This window comes from Rhipicephalus sanguineus, chromosome 11 (genome assembly GCF_013339695.2).
Source record: "Rhipicephalus sanguineus isolate Rsan-2018 chromosome 11, BIME_Rsan_1.4, whole genome shotgun sequence".
Classification (NCBI taxonomy): Eukaryota; Metazoa; Arthropoda; class Arachnida; order Ixodida; family Ixodidae; genus Rhipicephalus; species Rhipicephalus sanguineus.
The window spans coordinates 110353677-110359819 of NC_051186.1; the positions used below are offsets into that span (position 1 = coordinate 110353677).

The 6143-nt window shown below is 48.1% G+C and overlaps 1 long non-coding RNA gene across 1 annotated transcript in view; it reads left to right on the plus strand.

Annotated features, from left to right (window-relative positions):
* Positions 1–2227: 2227 nt before the first annotated feature.
* LOC125760399 (uncharacterized) overlaps positions 2228–6143 on the plus strand; it is a 138783-nt gene continuing 134867 nt past the window's right edge. The window contains exon 1 of the long non-coding RNA XR_007417975.1: positions 2228–2339. This is a non-coding gene — a long non-coding RNA (uncharacterized LOC125760399). The remainder of the gene's footprint in view (positions 2340–6143) is intronic.

The following is a 6143-nucleotide window of genomic DNA, read 5'->3' on the forward strand; positions in this document are numbered from 1 at the left end:
CGCGCGGATATTGACCTGGACGACTGAGCACAGCAGCTCCCGTGCTTCATCCGCCGATTCTCGCTTTAAATGCTGCGTAGGTGAAAAAAGCAAATAAAAGATTGCTGAGCAAAACACCATTGTCTCGCAAAATGGATTAGATGGAAGTGATATTGCCTGCGTCATCCCATTTGTTGTGCGCATTCATTCTGCGGTACGCTCATGGCCAACCCTTCAGATCAATATCATCGGTTCCAGAGATAAAGGGAATATGTCGTTAGTTTAGCAGCCTGAACGGCAATCACGTCATGCCTGGGGAAGGTCGGTCTCCTCAGTGTACTCAGGCATGATATACATGGTTGGCATTATCCACCTTCGGTGTTCGAAGGTACCTAACGCGCACAGTAGCTCCGCGAAAGGCGTTCTTAAAAAAACCCACAGTGGTGTGAGCAGCGGAAACTAAAACGAGGGGGCAAAAAGACTGGCAAGCACGAAGAACACATGCACCAACAAGAAGATATGAATAACCTAGCTCCGAGGAATACAACTTTTCCAATAAAGCCACACTTTGACTAACACGCCGCTCTGAGGCAAACTGCATTTAATTACACAGCCCGCGTTTCCTTAAAGGAACTGACAACCAATTTTGGTGGTACCCGTTTCTTGAGTGCAATGGAAAGCTTCCCGGTCAGTGCTTCTAATCACGGAATGGTACCGCGGAACACGCCGCATAACATTTATAATCTGAATTTTTCGATCTGCGGCGATTATGAAGTGGTAAATACACATGCCGCAAACAGTGGGAGGTGAGCGCGATAGCGATTAGACGGCAGTAGTGATGAAAATGAAGCCTACGCTGCCGCGACTGCTGCTTGCTAGCTTGTTAATTTATTTTACAATAGTTATAGCGCTCTTTTGAGGCTAGTAATGCAAGTACTTCGTCTGTACACAGGTCGTTTTTCTCCTTTTAGCTAAGCTTCCGAAAACGAAATCACGCTTTCACACGAGATCGACATTTCAAGTATGGTAGTTCATGTGCCGCCGTAGTTGGATGGTTTTGGTGTGTCGTCGCTTGATAAATTGACCGAGTTATACAAACGTATTTTGGCTCGCATGTGAGCTGAGAATTTGGACCATTATCAAATAGCGCTACAATGACATGCTTCGACAGACGACAGCGGTAGCGACGAATACGACGGACGGCCACCGCCTCCTCCGCAGGCGCCACGCATAGAGAATGCAGATTGGTAAGTAATTCTACCTTCTCATCAGCTTATCCTACAATCGTTTTATTTATATGCAGGTGCAGATGCAAAAACTGCATAGTGACGCTGAGGCAAAAACCAGTAAAAAAACGCCGGACAAGGGGAAGAAGTGTCACTTCTTCCCCTTGTCCGGCGTCTTTTTGACTGGTTTTTGCCTCAGCGTCATGTACCAACTGACCCAGACGCCGACGTTACTGCATAGTGATGCCCACAGCCGTCAAGTCTACTTACTGCTGGGAATACGCAGAAATAAATCAGGATTGTGCGTCCATCACAATACAGCCCATCTTCCGCACACTGTGTTTCGACGAAGTTGTCCTTAGAATTGCGTTTATCGATGTGCACCACAACGGCGAGGACGATTGCACCGGGGACGACCACAAGTACGGCCCTCTCTCAAGCGCATTCCTATTTCCATGAATTTTAAAAAAAATATGTTTATTTCGGGAAGTGGAGGTACACGTCTTGCTGACAATATAAGAGGGGGATATGTTATTACATCGGCCATTTTAAATATATATGATTTAAAGAAATCTCTTTCAGGAAGTGGAGGGACACGTCGTACCGCCATTTTAAGAGGTTGGATATGGGATTACCTCGGGCGCCATAACCGGGACGTACTACCATCGTCCGTGGTTCGAAGTATTCGTGAACGTTTCACCTTACCATCATACAGAGGTTTCAGACCTACTAATCTGTGAACCTTGTGCAAAGCAATATCGCGGAAATTTTCTCATCTCATGCAGACGTGCGGGAGACCTGTTTATTAAAACAAAAAAAAAAGCTTTCATGGTACACCAGGGCTTTTATTCTACCACTCGTAACCACTGCCATTGCAGAGCCAATGCAAATGATTGTGAATGAAAAGTCGTGCCGTTTTTCCTTAAACATATAGTTCACATGCAAGAATACTATGTTCATTGAAAAGTAGGGCCAAGTGTATGTGTGTGAAAAACTGGTATTCAATAAAATGAGAGTTCGCAGGCCCAAACGGACCCTTTGCATAGGGGCAGTCCTTATTCCGGGACTCCGCTGGACAACGCCGCTAACCGCGCCCGTTGGACTAGAGCCCGTTGAGACTTCAAGCCTGAGCAAGTGAGTAGGGCCGCCTCCCATGCCTCTCTAGTAGGGGAAAGGTTAGGGGGAATTGAAGGATTCAACTGGCATGCCTAAACCATGTGAACGTTATCGGAGACTTCCCCACAGCGATGGCACCACCCATCAACTTTCGGGTCAAAATGTTTTACTATTGCAGGACACAACAAGGTGTTGGTCTGCAGGCGCCTTAAAGGGGCACTGACACAAAATTTCGAAGGCGAGATAATGAGTGAAATAGATGTATGTGGCGCCGTACACAACGTCTACGAAATATCAAGGGCCAATATAGCCTAGAACATATTTAAAATCAATTTTAAAGTGCATGCCGCGCGGCTAAGCCAGATGCGAGCGCTTCGCGACGCCGACGTCAACGCGGGGGGTGTGTAAACAAACCTACGTCACGAGTTTGTGTTGGCTGGCGGCTGGTTGTGCCCTTGCGCTTGCTTGTGCCGTGCTACCTGCCATTTCTTCCTCCGTGCCTGCTGCTTGGTGTCTTCTAGTTGTGTTCTCTTCCGCTGTTCGCTCGTCGTGCCCGTTGGCAGATGTTATGGCCCGCTCACGCTAGCGGCAAGCTTGCCGCAACGGCGCGGTGCCGCAGAATATCGGCCGTCGCCGCACGCGCGAGAGCTGTCCAACTTGCACGGCAAGCTTCGCCGGCGAGGCATTCGCGCCTCCTAAAAACATGGCAGCACTGCCAAAAGCGGTTGTCGTCCACTTCGAATCTATCAAGTGGCCGCCGTGCGCTCTGTAACGTGTAAGTTCCGAACTGATGCTTCCATTTGCTTTAGATTCATGTCCTTAAGCTTCGACAGCAATGTATTCGTCCCGATTCGGCGCCGTTTTTGAGAGCCATAGTCAAATAATCGATGCTGTAAGCTTAGCGAGTCGGAATGCTCGGAGGACATAGATTACGCGTTTGTTAGTTGTTTCTAATCCTCCATAGTTGGCGCTACATGACCTGGTTCGGCGCCCACCGCACTCACGCTCGCGCGCCGCCTACGTGACCATTTTGCGTGTTCACGTGGCCAGCTGTGGCTACCCGTCCTCCGGAAGTAGTGATGCCTAGCTCGGTGCTCTTTGAAACCGAAACTGCGACTGGGCGCTCTAAAAACATCTCTAAATAAATAACCGTCGCGCACTCGCGCAAACGAGGTTTGCAGTCGTGATAAGTGGATCATAAGCTATCTATTGCAACAATAAAAACAAGTGCAAAATTTTTGTGTCAGTGCTCCTTTAAGGTTCGTTCATCGGCTTTACTCACGCCCTTAGCAGGGACCGGGAAAAGCCGAGGCGTTCGCAATAGTGAGCCATAATTTCTTTCAAAAAAATCACAGCATACCCACGGAGTGAATGATGATGAGTGGGCGAAGCTGCGGAGGTTCATCGGTAAACCGTGAATCTTCCGTGAATTCTGCCCAGTACATCATCACCGACGTGAGATCGGGCGCGTTTATAAGGTTCGATGAGAGTTATGACGACTTGCAGCTCACTTTAATTTTACATGTACGCTGTGAATTTTCATTGTTTGATCATGCACAGGCGAAATCGCACGCACACACTACTTTGGAGGTCAAAATCCAGTGCCTATATATACGGGGTGGTCAGTGAACGGTTGTGCAGCGCGAGCGCTCGGTTTTTTCAATCAAGACGCTGCCGCGACGCTGCCTCGCGACGCTGCCTGCGTCGGCGCCGCTGCGCCGCGAGGCAAGATAGGGAGGGGGGAGCGTAGGAGAGGAGAAAGAGGGCGATACATATCACGTACTGTACGGGAGATCCGTACGCCGGACAACGGAGACGTGACAAGGTTAGACTAAGAGGAGATCGCCCCTAAAACAGAAGCGGTTGCATCTCTGAGCCGGGAAAGCCGGGTTGAGGTGCCCGGGGGATAAGCGCGCGGGCGGCCGCGTCCGCAGCCTCGTTACCTCTAAGGCCCTGGTGGCCCGGAGTCCAAATGATGCGCTTAGGTGAGGGGTCTGAATCCCTCACGGCTCGCTTTAGAATTTCGTAGGCTAAAGGTGAGACCTCGCCCGCTAGGTAGTTTTCGCATGCTCTGCGCGAATCTGTGATGATTACCCTCGAGTTCGTGTCCGAGACGGAAAGCGCTATTGCTTTCTCCTCTGCCGGCGCGGAGTTGATAGCCCGACAGGAGAGCCCATTACCGCGTTGGTCTTGGTGAACTACGGCGGCCGTGTAGAATCCGGTGGGCGATGGCCCTGCCACATCAACGTAGTATACACCCTCCGGTGTTCGAGGGCCCAATGGCGCGCCCTCTTCTGCCTTCGTGGCGCCAAGTGTATAAGAACACCTAGGAACATTCGTAAATCGAAATTTGAGATCACAGGGACACTTCTTTTAGTTGATTTATTCAGAAACTTGACTGTAAAAACTGGCATGACAGAAAGATGGAAACAACGTCTTCGTTTTGTGAATAAAGTTCCAGAAAACATTCTGAACTCACCAGAACCACCTACGTCTATTGTATTCCTTCACATAAGATATCTTATGGAACATTATTTAGAACTTTTCATAAACGCACATACAAAGCATTCGCTGTGCATCCTCAGTCATGTGCAGCAGGGGCATCAGTAGATTTTTTAAACTTTTCATCATAGCACTTACAAAATATTCGCCGTGCATCCTCAGTCATGTGCAGCAGGGGCATTGGCAGCAATTTTTTTACAACTTTTCATCAAACACTTACAAAATATTTGTTGTGCATCCTCACTCCTGTGCAGCAGGGGCATCGGCGGATATTTTTTACAACTTTTCATCAAAGCACTTACAAAATATTCGTTGTGCATTCTCAGCCATGTGCAGCAGGGGCATCGGCAGATATTTTTTTACAACTTTTCATCAAAGCACTTACAAATATTCGCTGCGCATCCGCAGTCATGTGCAGCAGGGGCACCGGCAGATATTTTTTACAACTTTTCATCAAAGCACTCACAAAATATTCGCTGTGCATCCTCAGCCATGTGCAGCTGGGGCATCGGCAGATTTTTTTTACAACTTTTCATCAAAGCACTTACAAATATTCGCTGCGCATCCTCAGTCATGTGCAGCAGGAGCATCGGCAGAAATATTTTCACAACTTTTTATCAAAGCACTTACAAAATATTCGCTGTTCATCCTCAGTCGTGTGCAGCAGGGGCATCGGCAGAAATTTTTTTTCGTGGGGGGCGGAAGCACCTTCTTAGTTTGAAGTGGGGGCTCTGCCGTCCAAGCTCGTTGCAAAGTGCACTTGGTGTTGTCCTAAGGATGAGAAGTAATAAATCTTACGTGAATACAGCCTTTTAGCGGCTCGGTGGTAAGAAAAAGGGGCTCTCATGCACTTGCGCGTTGTGGTTAGGTGTATAACTTCCGGACGGTCGTTTATAGGTAACGCGACGAGTTTCGGTTGTGTACGGTCCTGGTCCGTCTGCAGAGAAATATTTCTGTCAAGTCACGTCTGACACATCGGTACTTAAATTGGCCCCTAAACAGAACAGAAAATGGAATGGCATGGCCCACCAAATTGAGTTACCTTGCGCAATTATAACTTGTCGCGTAATGTATACAAAGACAGCCGTGTACCTAGATTAGGGTGCGCGTTAAAGAGCCCTGATGGTCAAAATAATCCAAACGGCGTACTTTACATTTATGCCTTATTAATTTCACGCGCGTGAAATTAGTACGACATTAATACTTTTTTCTGGAGCGTTTGTGTTGCGCTGTTAGAGATTGACGAAAGGCAACGGTCATTATTCGCACGAAAAAAAAACGTACTTTGGTCCCGTGAGATAACGGGTCTTTGTTCCATTA